General features: G+C 33.7%; 1 long non-coding RNA gene across 27 annotated transcripts in view; it reads left to right on the top strand.

Moving 5' to 3' along the window:
• Nucleotides 1-20,195, top strand: part of LOC102090642 (uncharacterized) — a 105,034-nt gene that overhangs the window by 53,955 nt on the left and 30,884 nt on the right. For 19 of the 27 annotated variants that reach the window (XR_010470522.1, XR_010470537.1, XR_010470535.1 and 16 more), the window contains 4 exons: nt 3,739-3,831; nt 10,667-17,278; nt 18,223-18,245; nt 19,853-19,988. This is a non-coding gene — a long non-coding RNA (uncharacterized LOC102090642). Of the gene's footprint in view, nt 1-3,738; nt 3,832-9,178; nt 17,279-18,222; nt 18,246-19,852; nt 19,989-20,195 lie in introns of all 27 variants that reach the window. The other 8 variants (XR_010470513.1, XR_010470502.1, XR_010470510.1 and 5 more) reach the window with 7 other exon arrangements.

Raw genomic sequence — 20,195 nt, forward strand, 5'->3', positions numbered from 1 at the left:
TTTTACCTTAGTTAAAATGTCAAACATTAACTGGGATTACTTGGCCCTGGAAAAGTTACTTTCAGAGGAAATATCAAATGAACTTAAAGATCTAAACATATATATTTACATTATATCAATAAGTGAAAGCTAAAGGTTTATGCTGAATAAAATATTGCTTAGGTATACCATATAGCATAGTGTGGGGGTAGTTGTGGGTTTTTTTGTTGTGTTGTGTGTTTTGTTTTGTTTTTTTAATTTCTTTTCAGTCTTAATCCTTTATCCTGATTCTTAGGAAAAAGTCCAAATAAGCTTCTGTTTTCTTTTTTTTTTTTTTTTTTTTAACCCACTAAGCTGTACTGAAGGTTTCCAAGAGGTACCCTTGCATTTTATAGATACAAATCTACTGAAGCTTGCAGTAACTCTGAGATTTTTAATTTTAAGAAATAAGAGTAGTTTGAAAGTGTGACTATATGTGATTTTTGCATGTGTTAGGGTAATATGGCATGGGAAACCTGTTGTAGTAACATTTTAAAAGCAGACTATATATACGATTACAACGTGTTATAGGGTTCTTTTTCTCTGTTTGGTTGGTTGTTAAGCTTTTTAGCTTAACTTCTGGAATTCTGAACTTTCTACTATTCCATTAAAATGTAATGGAAGGAATTTTGCTGCTAAATTGTAATCTTTATTTCCTTAATTATCTTTATAAGTCAGATTCTGCAGTGAAGTACAAACTGGAGCTGCATACACACTACCTGTCTATGTACACTCTGCTTGTGAACACTGCAGGCAAGGTGCACATCTCATCCATCTCAAATGTCAAAAGCCATCCCTAACAGGTGTATCAACACTTTTCTGTAACACTTTTACATATGAACAAGCTCACAACCTTTCTTTACATAAAAAGTAGTCATGTAACAGCATTTCTTTTATAGGACCTTATTGGTTTTTGTTATTGGCATTGGGAAGCAATTAACTACTGAATATATAAAGGAGAGCTGAGAAGCTTATCAGTATATTCTATGAATATGCTGCAGGTATTCTGTTTTGTAGATACAGTCATCCACCCACACCTAAAGGCCCATTGCAAATCATTCCAGTAATTTACATTCATTACAAACTGTCAAAGAGTGCATCTTGGACTAGTTTTGACTGTCTGTGAAGGAAATAGGGAATGAAATTATAGGCTTTTATGTACAAACAGAAAAATATTTTTATGATGAAGTTTTTAAAACTAAAAATAACTTTGTGTAGACCAATAAGTGTTTCCCACAGGTCTTTTAAAATTATTTTTTTTTACACATATATTATTACAAGTTCTAAACACCCAATCTCATTTTTTTTTCCCATTATCACTAATACTTGGAAAACTTTGTTTGAGCAGGCTGCCTGAATTACTCTTGTACATAGTACTCTGTGACTCTTCTCACAAACATCTATTTTTTTTAATAGAACTTATAATGTGTTTTAAAGATAGAAAAAATATTATATGCCCCACAAATATTAAGGGGACATCAGACAGAGTAGAGATGTGTAGCCACAGATTTCTGGCAACTTTTTTTTTTTTACTCAGTGAAAGTCTTGCTTTGCGATTTTATTTTTGTTTTGTGCATTGTTGGCAGGAGTTACCTAGAATTTTTAGGTAACTGATGTGTTAATACATAACAAGCTAGATAAATTAGGTTTCAGAAGAAATAACTTTATTGAAAAATATCTTAGTCTTGGATGCTGGACAATTTCGGAAATGGTTAGAATAAGCTAGGCACAAAAATTTCTGCCCATGTTTAATAGGGTGTAAGGCAATGTCTGTAATTATTTTTTTTTAACCCTTTATTGTAAGTTTTTTAAACACTCTAATTCTAATAAACTTTGGACTATATCTATTCACTAGACAGTTGATAGCATCACAACTGAGAAATAGTTTTGATCTTAGCTTCGTATGTTGCTGTGTGAGAGCTCCAGCAGGCTTGCACGAATATTGGAGGAGGGCAGCAGAATTTGAGCTCTAGTGCAGATAATACTTAAAGTTTGGCAGCTTTTTTTACTTTAATATTTGCATCTAATAATATTTTAGTGTATCATTTAAAAAATGGGTTCTCTTTATAGAGCATACTAAGTTTCATGACTTTATGCAATTCTACTCACTTTTCCATATCTCAATAATGAACTGTTGCTAGTGTATAAGGGTGACCCCATACACATTAATTACCACATATACACAACAGTAGAAAATGTGCATTATATACATTTAGCTCTTATTTTGTTATAAGTTTCTCAAGATATCTTCTAAAACTGGGGACGATATTGTTAGATTGCTCAAAACTGAAAAATAGCAGTGACTTTCAGTGATCGTTATTAATGTCTAAAGGAAACCACTGTTAGAAATAGAACCCACTCATCCCGTGAATTTTTAGTTTGTTTTCAGATGCTGCAATGAGTGTATCCACAGTAAATAGATTGTAATAAACTTTTCAACATTGAATCTAGTTGCAACTAATTATTTTATTTAGCATTAACTAAAATTCACTTGAAGATTTGGTCTGAGAAAAAGATAATTACACATCGAATAGGGCTTAAGCCTGTATTTTAATTTTAAGTGGTTTTATGTAAGTCCAATTTCAATATTATCTTTAAGTATGTTAAATCTCAATATAAACATGTTGGGGGGGGCTTTTCAGAAGAACTGTTGTGTTTCTGGTTTAAGAACAGAAACTTTTTTTTAGAAGGTGTAATAAAAGATGTGTGGAATACATGAAAATAAAGACAAATCCATTTTTCTTGTTAAAGCAGGGTGCTTAATTATAGTTCCACGCCTGTGAGGGAAGTTTTAGTTATTTCTGGAATATGTTCAAGGAATAAAGAGCAAATTTATGGAAATATTTGTAAACAGGTGACCTGATCTAGGCATCTGCTCGTTTATTAAGCATAGGATGTGTCTCGTCAGGGTATCTGCAGTGAAAAAGTCAAAATAAAGTTAGAATAAATTTAAGAATTTGGCTGTGTGAATGCATTGTTTCCTCCCGTAGATATTTGGCTATAGTTACTACCTCTATCAAGTTATACTTTGTTCTTACTTGATCATGGCTAATTACTCTCATGATTTGGTTTTCTGTTTGTTTGGTTTTGTGTTGTGGGGGAGGTGTTTTAAGTTTTAAAATTTTATTTCATCACTCAAAGTGTGTTTTATCACTGTAATATTTCAATTATATGTTTTAAAGTAGCAAATATTTGTAGGCTACATTTTAATAAAGGCAATAATGGTACAGCCTTGAAGAGCAAAAAAAATTGAAGCTCCTCAAAGAAAAATACTGGAAGTTAAATACTTAACAGTCAATAGCATATTTTAGGAAATATAGCAGCATTAATCACATCTCCATTGAGTAGTTTATACTTACCTGTTTGCTTGTTTGAGGGCGGAGGGAGAGATTTGGTGGGGGGGAAGGGAGAACAACACCCTCCCCTCCTCCCCCCCCTTTTTTTTTTCTTCCTCTTTCATCTTAAAATGCTGTGGGAAGAATGAAAGCAGAAACATGCTAATCTGATTTGTTACAGGAGGCTTCTGATAATAAGTAGGCATATCACAGGTGTTCCTAATCAAGTCAGTTTGCTTAAAAAAAAAAGTATTTTTAAAATTAGGATTTCCTGTAACATAGACAGTGCGAGGGTCAAGCCGATGACCTACATCTATGTTTGGGGATCAACCATGAAACTGTGGGTGTTAGAAATATGTTATAATACATGACATTTTTATTGCAGGTTTCGACCTTTCAATAGAGAGCTGATTTTGGAGAATGGCTTACTCCTGTGACTGAAAAACTCTCTCTGGAAGGTTGATGGAGCATAAGCATGGTATATATTATATTAACATTTCTCTTATTACATGTGTTTTTTATTTTTAAAAAGTATACAGTGGTATAACTTAGATTATTCAAAATAGGCCTGTTCTGCTGGGTTTGCTCAATATTTCTTTACTTGTTAAAATAATTATTCTTTACACTCCTTCTGTGAAATTATAAAAGACTAAGTAAAAGTATTCGCACAAGCTGTACTCAGAAGGAAATGAAGTGTTCAAAAATATGTATAAAAAGCTGAGTTTGCAACAGCCTTGATCATTTGAGTTATATAAATTCTCCACATAGTATTGTTCTCATATTCTTGCCTTGGGAATTACTCCAACTGAAATGTTGCTAATCCAAAACTGAAGTATGGATGATATAGTGTTTATTTTTAAATAACTTTATTTTTTTTTGTTGGGAGGATGTGTTAAAGAATAGAGACTAGCTGAGTGAATTTCAAGGTACTGTACAAAATTTCATTTTAAAAGCATTAATAAACAAGCTGCCTGACAAGCAAAGATGCAGAAAACAGGAAAAAATGGTCTTCAGAGCCCCACACCTGTACCAGAATGGTCAGAAATTGTATTTATTTTGTCCATTTGTCAGTAAATAGATATTATATAGTAAAACGGTGAACACTAGAGAATAATTAATATGGACTGTGCTACACTCATATTGCAAGTCCTGCTTTGCACTAGAAGTACTAATTTGGCTGAAACTGAGAAATCCATTCAGAGTAATCATAGCCTATCTACTTGTATATGAATAATCTTAACTAACCATTTACATAAACAATTGAAATTAAAATAGTAACTGCTCTTGGATTGAGTAAATTTGTTTAAATACTAAATTCAGGAGTGAAAACTGTAAGACTTTATCCTCAGCAAAATACAGTACAGTACAACAAATTTTATGACCATGTTGTGACTTTAGCAATTCTAGCTTTCAGCTGGAATCCAGTTTTTATCCTTAATCAAATCTGCCTTCAAGAGCACTGGTTTTTTTGTAGGAAGTAATTGTACCATAAAATAAGAGAAGTTTTAAAACCCAAAATTTTAGATTATCCCAGTAACTGCTAATTTATAACAGGCAAATCCAGTGAGGTGTAAATTTCGTATTTCCTCAGTGTTGTAACTAATGTCTAGTGTAACTGAAGAATTGCTGCCTTTTACCAGTAAAATACCTCCAGTTACAGAAGTAGTTGAGGCATATATGTTTTGAATTTTTTTTCATATAATATTATGATTTTAGGGTAGTTAAGACCTCCTATGGAAAATTATCAGTGAGAAACAAAACTCTGAATACAGAAAGTATAGGAAGTGAAACATAACTTTATAAGCTTTGTAGTTTGTGATTATTGCATAGGTAGTTCTTTCATTTTTAATCTTGTCTTTCTTTCTGTGATTAACAAAAATCACAGTGAAAGTATTTTTATTAATCCTGCAACAGTGTTTGGGTAACATGCCTAAAATGCTCCCAAATAAATAAATATTTCACAGTCTGTCCAGAAACTGCTCTGGCTTGCCTTTTTTTTTTTTAACTTTCTTTTTTTTTCATCCTCTCCCTTTTTTCTTTTTGTCCTCTTAGGAATATTAGGATTTCACAGAACACTTCTTTGAATTTGTTCATTTTTTCCTTCTTTTTTTTTTTTTTTTTTCCTGTACAAAAGCAATTACATTCTTGTTAATGAAAATCAGGATTATATTGCAAGGCAAAGGTATCTAAGGCTCCCTTGTGACATATTTAAAAGGTGAAAGTTTGATGGAGTGTTCCTTGGTCTGACACAAGTTCAGAGCATTTCTCATAGGTTCTTATTCAGAAAAAAAATATGGTTTCTTGTTCACAACTGTAAATCAAAGGGGTTTTAAATTCTGGGCCTAATCCTGCAAATTTTTAAATACACAAGTAGCCCTAATGACTCACTACCAGGAATAAGGATTTGCAGAATCATGTTCTCATTAGATGCAAACTTTATTTAATTTAATGAATAAAAGATAATAAAGTATTTTGAACTTCGAGACAAGTCTAAATAATTGTTATGGAGTCCAAAGAGAAGAGTTTTGCAGTAATATAGTAATTGAGTCTTACTCATTTACAAGCTCAAATAGCTTAGAAGAGAGCTGCAGTTCTCAGTTATCATTAGAACCCACTTTCTAAGTGTTGATTTGCTCTAGAACATTTTTATTCTGAAATTTGGCTTTTTTTTTTTCTAGAACTGCTTTGTATTTGGTAGTCAGCATGGCTGTTTCCTGACCCAAAGAGTAGGTGAAACTGTCGAGAGAGATGTGGGGTGTGTTTGTTTTATTTTCTTATTCTTAGCCTCTGCTATTGCAGTTCTTACTTGGCAAAACTACCACTTATTTTATTTGAGGTTGAGCCTGAAATAAGGGCTGCAGTGCTGGCCCCTTAAAAATTGTTGGTGTGGCTGTTGCAAACTGTATGCTTGACTTTGTAAACTGTTTTGCAAAATCAAATTGTAATGAAGCTGAAAAGATAAAAATGAGAAGCACTTCAGCAAAGAAGTCTGTACATGTGTAACTTTTCATGGCCACTTTTACTATTCGTACTATGGATACATGCTTGAGACTCTACAGACCTTGTTGACTGAATCACAATTTGAAAGCTGACAATGTTTTGCTTATTGTTCATCTAAAAGAACTGTTGCAGGTTACTTTGTCAACTCGTCTATGCTTTCTTTAAGGACTTCTCTTGCTATTAAAGGCAACTTAAATAATTTTCCTGAAAGAGATACATAGCTATAAGTGCAACCCCTGCCTAGTTATTACAAAACATGTAAAATCAGCCATGATATCTTAAGCATGGCTGTTTTCAGTTTTGAAATCTGAAACAACTGAATTTTCTGGATTTTGTTAGTTTAAACTAGATCCAACCCTAACATTATTTTTAAATGGAGTTTTGTATACTATTAGATTTAAATAGACATTAACTTTTATTATTAGATTAGACATTTAATGAAACATGTATATAGGAAGGATTTAAGACTGGTATACTTACACCTCATTTTTCCTTGTCTGTTGATAAAATGGTTTTGCAAGGCAATAGGAAAAGAAAAACAAATGACATACAAATTCTTAAGGAAAAATAGTTAAAACATGCTAACTGGGATAGTTAAGTGCTTATTATTCTCATTCAAACACAAATATATGAAAGTAAGGTATTGCCCTTTTTATTATTTTAGATTTTATTTATTTAATTATTTCAACAAAATGCTAAGTAGAAGTTTATGTAAACCCATACATTTAAAATATAATTGGGCAAATGAGAAATTTAATCAGAGTTCTTAAATGTTCAGCTTCTGTATTGATGGCTCATTAATCCACCTTGGTTCAGACTGCTGTAGGTACACTAACATGAAAAAGGCCATGTAGGAAGATGCAACTGCTGAGTAGTGTGTTTGAACAAACCACTGTTTCTAGCTTTTTTTAAATGTTGAATTTATTTTAAATGCATGGATATTCACAGTAAATTTTTTTCCAAGTTTGTTGGAGGTAGGATTTTTTTTTTGTTCAGACAACAAGTTTTTTCTGTTGCATTATTCTAAATTTTTACAGCCATATTTTAAGAAAATTAGTGCTTTATAACAAAGCATACTACAATAATATATTCAAAGCAAGAAATCAGCAATAACTATCTTTAAACTTGTGCAGTACTTAAAAATCTTGGTAGTGTGCAAATATCTCTAAAATATTTACACCTTTCCATTAACCCACTAAATTTTAAGAGCTTGCTTTTTATTTCCTGTGAGTGTTCTCTTGGGGTTTTTTTTGTTTTGTTTTGTGGGTTTTGCTGGGGTATTTTAAGCCTTCAAGCAAAAAAAATTCATTATTTTCTACATCCACTTCTTAGCTGATATGAAGAGTGTTGGTTTTTGTTTTTTTTTTTTTTAATTCCCCCTCAACCCACAGAAAGAAATAGATGTAAGTATTTATATAAAAGTTAATATAAGCCTTTTGAAAGTATTGTAATTATGAATATGATTGTAATCTTCCTAACTATAATTGATAATTTCCTACTTCAAAAGAGATATAGCATAATATAAGTCACTTTTAGATTTAGACAGGACTTCCAGTGCATCCAGTGGATCTGATAAATGAAAACATTTGCTTTAGAATTTCTGTATTCTTTTGGAGCAAATTTTTCTCTTGGTAGAATAGGTAGATACCATGGTCTTAATTGTGTTAACACTTTAGTAATTCTGAACACACTTTGCATCTTTCTTTTACAAGCTAGTCCATATTTTAGTCAAGATCAAAACTTAGAATTAGAAAAGGAGGATCTGTTGTGAAACATTGTAATGGCTCTTATGAGAAAGTCTATCTCTAAATTAAAATATATATTAAAAAGTCTATGCAGAACAGAGTTCTCTTTTGACATTGTCACACTTGTCAGTATCTTGCACAGGCATAAAAACCTCCTTATCAAAATGCTGATTATGTACTGGTTATCCTGTCCCCACGCTCCTCAAAACCAGAATATTTTTTCTGGGTTCTCAGGAGAAGAGGAAATTATGCTTTTAATATCAAGCACAGGAGTTACACAAGCAGCAGTGAAGTGTGTGTTTTTCTTCATCTGTTTTATCACCTAACTCTAATAATGTTTCAGTTCTGAGGCAGAGTGAGTAATAGGGATTTTAGTCCTCTATGACCGAAGTATTTTTTTAAACAGAGGGTCATATGCTCGTCTTTAATGCTATGTATGTAGAAATCCATAGCCTGGATGATATGCAAGAGTTACTAATATGTTTTCCACACTTCTTAAAGCCTTAAATTCATGACCCCTCTGATCAGTTCAAGAGCAGATAAAATATAGTTTCAAATAAACTCACAGGAAAATGCTTGTACTTTTCTTTCTGGAATTACCAGGTTTAAAATTTGGATCTTCATCTGCATTGTGCCTGTTTTGCATCCAGGTTTAGAGTGTAACTAGGAGACTCTTGAATTAGCAGTGAGAGAATAATTCCTTCCAGGGTATTAGTACTGTTGGACTGTGTTCTTTTTTTACACCAGCAACTCTTCAGTTTTTGTTAAGGTTCTTATCCCAGCTATGTCACTGTTACTACAGTGAATTTGGCTGTTAATACCGAGTGTTTGTTTCAGAAATTGATATTTTTGTGAAACTGCATAAGAAACTAACATAAATGTAAAATACAAGAATGTTAGTAAGTTATCTCTTAAATTTATTGTCCTTGTTTTCGTTTGGTTTTTTGCTATTTAGATATACAGATTTCTTCTGACATTTTTGGTGTGTAATACTTAATTCGTCAGTCTTGGAGTTTTCTGACCTGAAAGTGATTATTCCAAATGCTGTCCAAATTTTTCTTGTTGTTGTTTTATTTTTAGATTAATATAACTTATGTTGCTGACCCACTTTCCATTATGCAAAAACCTGAACAGAATTTGTCTTTGAGGTAGGACTTCATGAATGCTAACACTAGAGGGCAATTCAAAGCAGCAGTTTACCCCAGAACAATTTCAGTGTCTGTGGCCCAGGGTTGGAAAAAAGGGGGAGCCTATGGGACCTTCCCAGGGTCACCCCTAGGCAGGAGCTGGTCTTCGTGATTACCCTCCTAAATCATTTATTTAACTTGCTTTTTGTATCCAGTAAATGGATCTTTGAGTGCTCCACTGAATGAGGAAGAAGTTAAGCCAGTTCTTATGCTTTGCTGAATTAGAAGTTAAGAAACATCTTCCACAGTGTCTTACATCACTCAGTCTTGCCACTGTCAAAAAGACATAACTTAGTCAGTGGTGGTTTTTTGATTGTTTGTTTTTAATTTGCTCTTATGTACCACATTGAACCCTTTGAAAGATACTAGGGTTTGGGAGGTAATGTAATGTTGCAATGCAACTTAAATGCCTTTTGTTAAGTATCAAGGAAAATTGAATATATGGTGAGTAAAAAATATTCTTGTAAAATTCTTACACAATAGTGCAAGATTATGCAAATTAATAAGACAATAAAAAATAATTCATTTTAGAAAAACAAAACAAAACAAACCACATACCACACACACACCAAAAAAAACCCACACAAAACCCCCAAAACGAACAAACAAAAACACACACAAAAAACCACCATAATACAAACAACGTAAGGCACCAGGCAGGTAGTTTGAGTCCATAACTTTATCAAGGACAATATATTATATCAAATGTTAAAAAAAAAAAAAAAAGGTTGAAGATGAGGAATCAGGTGCTGTATTTAATATTTAACCAAGGAGGAAAGATCGTCTGTGTATATTGTGCACAATCTAAACAATTTATATAACAGTGCATTACATAATAAATTACAGTTTTCACAGTTGCAATGTTCATCATAGATTTACAGAACATCCTAAATGCTTGTAAATAATAACCTGCAATGCAAATGATGTCATGGTTCTTGAAAAGCACTCAATTCTTATTTTAGCAACGCAAATTCTCTCATTATATTGAAATGTATGCACCCAGCCATGTATATACTTGTGTCACAGTACAAATTTCAACATAAGGGCATTTTATGTGTGTGTTTATACTTACCTCTCTGTCTTTTATATACATATATATCATATAATATGTATTTTATCTATACTTATATATATTTAAAAGCTCATGTAAGATTAAAATGGTATGATCATTCCTAATCTCCATACTGTTTTTTCAAGTAATATTATCTTTGCATTCTTTTGCACAACTTTTTATAAATATCTAAAACTTATTCTTGCTTTAGCTTTTCTCAACGTTTCTTTTATAAATAATACTTAATTACAATCACTCTGGCAGTGCCACAAATCTATAGAAATACTACTGTGCATCGTTACAGTAAACATTTACACCTGTCTTCTGCAGGTCTGATCAGCAACTCCAGTGCAATTTGAATATATGTAATCTGCTGACAATGATGTGCCCAACCATAATCGGTGCTGGAGCCTTGGGAAGAGAGATTGTGTCATCACACAGTATATAGTCCGACAATGACTGACTTTGATGAATCTGTGAAAGAAGAAAATAGTTTTTTCACCTCTTAATTTGCAAAATGCACACAAAAAAGTAGAATTTAACCCACTGAAGTTGTTAGATTGTCTGGGCTTCGGGGGAGGTTTTTGGTTTTGCTGGGAGTGGGGGATGTTGATGAATTAGTTGATAATCCCGTACAGTGATAAGGAGGAGTTAATCACACACATGAACTCTTGATTTTGAGAACATGAATATTTATAGTGAATACCGAAGTGCTTAAACCAAGCATACATGTAAGCTTTAAAGGAACTGAATCCTTAGTCTTTTGCAGGTAAGACATTAACAATTTAAGCATAAGCATTTTCATGCCAACAAGGCTCTTGTCTTCTTATTTTCCTTTTACCAACTTCATTTTTGGTCCTAAATCAGAGAGAGAAGTTCTGTTGTTAAGTTACAATTAAGAAATGTGTTTATTTGAGCAAAGGAAGAACAAATGTGTAAGTGCCAGCAATGTGCAGACCAGTATTGCAATATTGGTCTGTTCTATCTTTAAGCAGGTGGTTTCATGTGGCAGGCTGCAAGAGACACTTTTTTTCTTCCCAGCTTTTGACAAAAAAGATGACGCATATGACTCAGAATTAGAAGGGGAAATCTGCCAGTTTGCATCAGTTCCTTAACTTGTGGGCTGCTATTCACCACAAGGAAAATCAGTATACTCACACCAGTGCTTCTTGAGAGATGAGGAGTAATCATTTCCTTCAGAAAGTGTAGGATGATTGGAGTAGGCCTTTCATATCTTACACTAGGTTTGTCATATAATAAGATATTTTTCAATTGTATTAAATTTTTAGGAAGAAAAAACTCAGATGTTCTTAAATGCTACATCTACTGTTTAAAATACAAATCAGACATATTCTAGCTTAATTCAGAGTAAAAGCAAAGGATCTCTTCTGCTTTTTGAAAACATTTCTGATGGCACAGAAGTTCAAAACCCATTGTAGATTTCCACAGTTAAAGGTAAGGTTTTTTTACATCTTTTTAACCTAATTCCACGTATCTGAATCTCCAGTTCCAGCTTTTAAGTAAGTTAGTAAGACTGAAAATTAAATATAGTATCTTTGAGGGCAGAAGCCATCTGTTTTGAAGGGGAAAATAAGTATTTGAAGTCAGGAAGATCTGATTTTCATAAATGCCATGCGTTAGACCTGCTAAAAAAAGATAATGGACAACGCAGAGATAACCCAAACCTCTATGCAAGAATCTGAATTATGATGGAGGGAGACTTCTTGCAATACTGATATTTGCTCAAAGAACGTATTGTGAACTAGCCTTTTTATTAAAAAAAAAAAGTAAAATGCTAATTATTGAGAGATTAATGTCTTCTTGGTTTGTGGATATTTACTAGACAGTTTTATAGGGCTGAGAGTACAGTTTTGATTTATTTTTTTTTCGTGACTGCTAGTGTGCTTTAGGTAATGGATTATAAATCTTTTTTTTTTTAATATATTAACTTCTAGTTAATTCAACATGGTTTTACTTTAAGCTTGTTGGTGAAATATTGAAAATCTAGCTTAATATAAAGCCATAAGAGGCACTGAGCATCCTTATCTTTTTTCTTTTTTTCTTTTTCTCCAATGAATAAAGTTCCTTTCATTTGGCAAAACTGTTGTTGTTTTGAAAAAGCATATCCTAAGTTAAGTTTATTTTCTAGCTGGAAAAAATGGATTTCACTGCTTAGAAATCTGTGTCAGCCTTAAAGCACCATTTTATTTTGCGTTAGCTCAGTTCTGTGAGTGGTGGGTCTCCCTGATGGGGAAGTGGGGAGCCAACCCATGGACATTTTTGAAAGGGTGTTTACATGTCTGTGTGTTAGATGGTCTGTCTTCTATGAATATTTCACAGAGGGGTAGGGAAAAGATTAAAACAACCTTCTGAGTTGCTGCAGCAGCATATTTCCTCAGCTACCATTGAATAAACGATAATCAAAGTGGATAATATGACTAGGAATCTGTACCCCCAAATGTGTTAAGGACATTTGAAACTTCTACTGAAGTCATTACATAATGAAGTTGTAGAAATACAGCTAAGGATTGGAAAAGTTATGGTGATTACTTGGAGGTGTTCACCTGCTGTTAACTAGCGAATTCCCTTAACAGTTGAGTTGATTTCTTCTCATGATTCAGTCTAACCTTTTGTACAAAAGTCATACAGTTGTCTGGCATTTTATAGCAGTCAGGTAAGGATGATGTCAAGAAAAAGACAAATTTACTGTCTGAGCCAGAAGGCAGGCTCACAAAAAACAACTTCTTTCAGGACACGAGAAGCTCTTTGTTCTGTGGCCTTGGTCTTTTTGTGCTTTGACCCTTATTTTATGGCATTGTCACTCTGACCCTAAATCTTTGGAAGGAGACGTGCAGCAAATTTAGCCCTTTACAAGTGGAGCTGAGTTCTAAGCTATGGGCCTGGTTTTTGTCTTTAGGCATTATAGTTCCATACAATGCTGAGATGTAATGAGATCAAAATTTAACATGTATGGTTTTGTGTAGTGCAAGTAGTAGTATTTACATATCAGGCCACATTTTTAATATAGATTGTTATATCACTGTTCTATGATTTATGATAAGTGACCAATTTCAGATAAGACGGCAACCAAGAAGACAGCCTGATTAACACTTTGGAAACTGATCCTGTGCACAGACCACCAGGGTTCCTGCAAAATGCTACCTGACTATTAACTATGCTATTGAGGACAAGAAATGCTTTGCTCTGCATTATACAGTTAGAAGATTTAACCAGCTGCATGGTTTGCTTTCCCAGAAGACTGGGTGCCAGCTTAGGGGAGTACATTTTACACTAGGCCTGCGACTGCTTCCCAGGCTAAATGAGTAAATCTTCTGAGAATGTGATAGAATTAACTTCTCTTTTTTTTTCTTTAAGAAAGCTAGAAATGAATGAGAAGGACAGAAAACTAATAGTTAGCTGATATGTTTTGATATGTATATTTATATTTTAGGAAGAATCAAAACTGTTTAAGAAGAAAACCTGTTTTACTATCTTAACTTTCCATTACATAGCTGGTTTGTGTTGTATGGGTATTGTTATTCTGAGAAGCATTGTTCCAGTTTCTTTCTTTTTTTTTTTTTTTTACCAGTAATTATTCTATATACTTCAGGTTTGTAAACTTGAACTAAAGTCACAGGATAATATTTTCTGAAGGTAATAGTGTATAATCTAAGGATATGGTTTTTGGAGAACTTGGGGGGAAAAAAATTACCTCTTTTAAAAAAAATTTTTTAATCTGAAAACGTGTTATGATTTTTTTTTTTTAATACTAATACACAAACTGCAGTATTTTAAGACAGACCTGACTTTCTTTTTCATAAATCCACTAGACTACTAATATTTTTTGTGATAAAATCAGGAGGAAAAGAACATTTTAATTACAACTATAATGAAATATAAAACTTCATAGAACTTAGACAATAGCTTCTTCGTTTTTCTTAATTTTTGTATGTGTCCTTTCAAGCAGAAAGAATGCTGGTACAGATTGAAAGTGTTCACACAGTTTTCTTCCTGTGTGTGTGCCAAAGGTTCAAGAAAGACAGATTTTAAAAAATGGTGTGCAAGCTATACCAGAGCCGTCAAGAGGGACCTGGAAAGCTCCTCTGAAATACAACTTCTACACACTGTTAGAACCCAGAGCTTCTTACACTGTACAAGTTCCCTGTGAAGTATTTCATATAGCAGTCTAGTTAATGCATCAACATCTGACAAAACACTCTTTAGAAGCTGGGAAAAGAAGTGGGAGGAGTTAGTCTTATTCAATTTCATTATTAAGCTAGAGGTGATACTAAAATATACTGATAATATACTAAAACATACATTGATGATATTTTGGTGTGCTGCATCATCTTCCCTTAGTTCTGCTCTTTGAGCTAGCAAACTATAAAAACTGTTTGACATCCTGTACTTGTTCAAGTCAGAACTAACTACTTTCAGTCTCTTGCCTTCCGCATACATCCCCTGCATTTTGGTTGCTGTTCAGTGCTCCAATAGAAGCATTGATATGGCAGTACCAAATAACTGTCTTCACTTAGGTTTGATTTTGTGATTGCAATGGGGGGAAAAAATGCATCTAATACAGACGAATATGTGAGTCAAGCTAGTGTAAGTAGTGGCTGGAGCGCTGAGATGAAGTAAAAAGGAGTTAAAACTTAATTTGATGCCAGTAGACCATAACTGCACTTCCAGATTTCCAGGTATTTTTATACTTCTGAATTTCTTGATGTTTTACTTCCTGGTTTTTATTTTTAGCTGCCTTTGTGATTCTATGTTTATCTTGTGCGGTAGTTCTCCAGCTAGTCTAAATACGTTGGTTCATGATCCTTAAATTTGTATTCAGAAAATTACCCAAAGTATTAACTGTGACTTTTTAATACAAATCGATAATAGTCTTAGAAATATTCAGCTGCTTGGTAGGAGGTATGGGAAGATCTATCATACATGGAGAGGGTGTATAAACTCAGTCCTGAATGACTGCTCCTTTTTGAGGTGAAGTGGAGCTAATTCATTGCTGGATTACAGTAATTTAACAAAAACAAAACAAACTAGCACAGAATTGCTAGGTTATAGACAGATTGTTTTTTTTAGAATTGCAGTCTTAAATGTGAGTTCAAAATCTTACTGTTACTTCAGGGGAATAGCAAATAAGGTGTACAGTTTTATTCTCTTAGTTGTTTTTCCTCTGTGACCACTAAGTAATCTCAATTAAGTGAATTAACTGAATATCATAGGCTATACCTGAAAAAAATAATAACGCAATAGTAGCCAAAAGCACACTGATACCTTTAAAGTAATGCTTTGAAGTATTTCCATTGAATCTTTCCTCATTTTTAAGGAATATATGCATATCACTTTAAAGGCTGCTGACATTAAGAATTAGAAAGAAAGAGGAGTCCTTAACAACCAGAAGGCAGAGGTAAAAGAATATAAAACTTGCTTATTCTTGAAACTTACATTTAGAAGTAAATGCAAGAGTTATAAATTCCAGTGTGTTTGCAGTATATATATTACAATGTTGAGTAAGTATATGACAAAAATAGAAAACTACAACAGTTTAAACAACAGCAGGGCAGAGTAGGGAAGTAAACAGTGTATTATCAAGATACAGCTACTTGCTTCTCTTTAACTCTATCTTTTGCCTGGATGAATCTAGTAAAAAAATAAATATATATATGTATGTATTTGCAGCAAGAGCTGAACTGTTGGTGTGTTTATTCATATTCAATGGTGTATTAGTGGCACTGCACTGTGAGCTGTGAGAGCTTTGCAAATACACCAGCAGTCGTCAAAAAAGCAATCACTGCAAAATGTTTGGTCTACCGTCTGAGTAAGTTACCCTCTTCCTGGATCACACCGGACATGCTTGTCCAAACTGGCCCATTTTCTTACTGTGCCATCTGAGTGCAAACCCCACCTCATTTCCAGTTTAAAATACGGAGCTGAACAGGGAAAACTGAGATCTGGAGATATACTTGCTGATGTCCGTGCTATGGGGGCAATTAGCACTGGTGGACAAATGCAGTGCTTTAAACTGGAACACTGACAGTCTTTCAGTGTTTCTCACCTTCAGATTTCCAATTTTAAAGTGAAATAAGGTTGGGAAAGGGTCACAATGAACAGTGAAGCAATAGCATTGCTTTCATAGTGGATTTGCGTTTCTTCACTTTAATGAGTAAGTAACACAAAATGTAATATGGTTGTGTGCAAATGCTACGACACCATCAATGGGGAAGGTGTTTGGGGCAAGAAATATCAAGAGATTGCTTTTGTTGTATGAGTAAAAGGCACAAGGTAAATGTTTAATCTTAGGTTGTGTTCTTGGACATCTAAGATAATATACAGTATTTAATAGAAAGAACTTGATTTGTTTTACTCCAAATCACTGAACTATCAGATTGGTGACTAGTGGTACCTTTTTGGATACAATATGTTACACAGAGTTTATTAGTAGTTATAGTAGTCAGAAATTCACTTGTAACTGGTTTTCGTGGTGTCAGAAAGAGATTGGTTTTGGCTTGGTGGTGTTGTAAACTCTTAAACATAAACCAATAAAAACTGAACATGATATTTTATACTAGGCTTGATCTCTGATAAATCAGCTAAGGATAATGAAATCAAGGAAAGGCTCCTTCCTTAATTTGGAACACCCCAGTCACACAAACAACCTTTCTTTCTTTTTGGTAGCAGTTTAGTTGCTTTTTCTAACAGCATTCCTGACTTCTGTGTATGTGTAGAGAGCCTGCTTGGATGGAATTTCAGTTCTGCATCTTGAGAATCCTTCTTTCTTCCATCTTCCTCAGCAGAGCTCTCACTTTGAGGGACTTGGAGGGATCTAATGAAGCTGCTTGCATAAATGATTCCTGGCTTTTATGATGATGATGATGATGATTGTATTTCCTCTGTCTGTCTCATCCACAGATCCCAGTCTTAAAGATACTAGAGGTAGGAGAATCACTTTTGGTAGCATGATTATATTTGGTTTATGACAAAAATATAGACCTACAAAGCTTTGTGCAGACCCTCCTGGATTTCAGTAGATTTCTGGCTTAGTTATCAGTAAACATTTTATCTTTGTCTTTTTCCTTCCATGCTTCTCCCATTCTTCAACTCCTTCTCTCTCATACAATGTCTTCAATTTTATGTGAAAACTTGCTTATTCTCCTTACAGACAAAATATATCCTTAATAGCAATGTAGAAGATCTACAGTCGTGTTTTGTTTTGGTTTTTGTTTTGTTTTGGGTAGTCAGGTTTTAAAACAAACAAAAAAACCAGTCCTGTAATGCATGTCAGGTTTTGTGTTCATGTTGTGGGTGAAACTACCTGCAAGTTCTCTTACTAGTGTACTTACTGTAGAAAATAGCATAATAGTTTTGCCAAGCCTTTATTTCATGGTGTGTGTAGTTTAATTTTAGAAGAATTTACTTATGCAACAGAAAAAACCTCCATGCTTAAGCTAGAGGCTAAAAACAAGTAGGCAATTGAAACAACAGTATGTAGTTAAACACATAATTTACAAATGAAGAATTTGGCCTGAACATACAAATGAGAAATGTACTTCCAAAGGTATTAAATGTTAGAGCGGTCTTATTTTAAAGAGTTCCCTTCAATCTTTTGAGGTAAATCTACAAGTAAGAAACAGTATTTTCTCTTGCTGGAGAATGTATTTCATATTCTTTTCCCAGAAAAGTTTAAGTAAGTCTCTTACTGCTGACTAGCGTTTTTGCTTGCATCTATCTTTTTCTCTATCTTTGCCTTTCATGCTATATATAGACAGTGGAGATTTTTCTTTACCTCTTCGTCTCTTGGATATGCCCAGCACAGTTTCCTCAGGGGAGTGACCAATTGTCACAGCATACCTTTACAGTTATGTTTATTTTTATTTCAGGTATTACTTCACCGAGGTACTGAGTAAGTTGTGTCTATATAACCTAGCTTGCCTATTTTAGCTCCTATTTAAAAAACAAACAAACATAGGTAGTAAGGGAGGGAGGGAGATTGTAAATATAGTCATGCATGTATAAAATATACCAGAAATGGCTCTTTTTTGCAGTTCCCAAAGTAGCATTCACACCTAGATGGCTATATAAAATCCTCAGTGTTGCTGCAGCTACCTGTAAACTTATGCTGGCAAATCTCACTTTAATTGGCACATCTGTAGCAACAGACGCTTCTAGCAGAGATCATCCTGCTGTGTTATTGTAGGAGCAAAAATAGGAAGGGAGAAAAGGAAAACTTGCCAAACTTCCCCCTTTGCGGCCTGCCAAACTTCTTGTGCTTACAGATAGCCCTGTTAATTTACAGAAATTGTATTATCGTGAACTGACTAGAAGGCTCATTACAACAGAATGGAATACTTGGGTCTGGTCTGTGTAAGTAGCTTTTGTCTCAATAATTTGGTATAAAAACATTAATGAAAGCATAATTCCTGTTATCTAGGGAAGCAGTAAAAGTACTGTACACACTTGAAACGCTGGCATACTTTAGTATAGGAAAACGTTACCTGGCAGGGATGTGAACTGAAGAGTCTCTTCCCTACCTCTTCAAGTAGAGTAGTACGATCATTCGAGGCTGGAGGCAGATGAACTCCTCTCCTGCTTCTAATAACAGATAAGTTACTGTTCTTGCTAACAATCTAGTTGGGTTTGGTTTTTTTTCTCCTTCCCTGAAATTAAGAAACACTTGTAAATCTGTCTGCCCAAAACTGTGGCAAGGGTAACCCACAGAGGTGGCAAATGGCTTGAGGACTGATACAACACTTGACAGAAGCTTGTTTTGAAATTAGTTCTTATTCTCTTATATGTGACAGTTGTCTTTTTCGGATCAGAGGTCTCCAGATGACCAGAAGTTAGATTAGAAAATAACCCAGACTTTTTTGTTTTGTTTTGAAGTAAACATCTGTAAAATCTTTATTTCCTCTAATTAGACACACAATTGTCCAGTTCCTGTTTCATGTCGCATTAAGGTATTATGCACAGTTGACAATGAAGTCTAGAGCTTCACTGTAAATAAACAGTCAGCTTGGCAATAGACAATTGTTTTATAAACATTTTGTAGTTTATTAATACAGCTGATGTCAGTACAGGAAAACTACTGTTCAATAAGAAAATTCTGCGTTCTGCTTTCAGCATATGTTTCCATTTCCTTGAAGTATGGTAGACACCTTGGCATAACGTAGCAGCACATAATGGTTTGTGGGTTTTGAAAAGGTGCAGGCCATATTGTGCTGCCTCAAAAATACAAGGATTTCATCGTCCTGAAGAGAAATATCACTTATGAACTAGTCAATCTTGTGATGCTGATGTCTGTCATACTTTAGCAGCACGTAAATATTGGTGTTAAGACTGTAAATATCTCCAGTATTAACTGTGCTGCTGAAGTAAGGCTAGCCACTTCTGCATGTGAGTCATAGAAAAGGATGTTTCATGTATTTCCTGATGCTATTTTGTTGTTATAATTTATATGTTGATTGTTTATGAACATTTTCTTGGCTTTTGTTTGTATTTTCATCTATTCAGAAACAATATTTAGGACTTCATAGTATCTGATGATAAATACAGAATAGACATATACACCTGCGAATGGTTTGGTTTACATTAAAGCTGAATCTATTAAAGGAACCATCTCAAGCTACATCTGTCTAATAATGCCTTGGTAAGTGTGTCTATATATTTTAAAACAAGTATTAAAAATGTGTTACTTTAAATGTCAGTATTTCTTTATTAAACCTCTTAAAACTGTGTTAATTTTTACAGCATTTTCTTAGTGAATGGAACTGGGAAATATTTTGTCATGTTTTTAGCAAAGTGAGCACATAAAGCAAAAGTGTCTTCCAAAATTTTTAACAAAACTTAGGGAACA

Source organism: Columba livia, chromosome 1, assembly GCF_036013475.1.
Source record: "Columba livia isolate bColLiv1 breed racing homer chromosome 1, bColLiv1.pat.W.v2, whole genome shotgun sequence".
NCBI lineage: Eukaryota > Metazoa > Chordata > Aves > Columbiformes > Columbidae > Columba > Columba livia.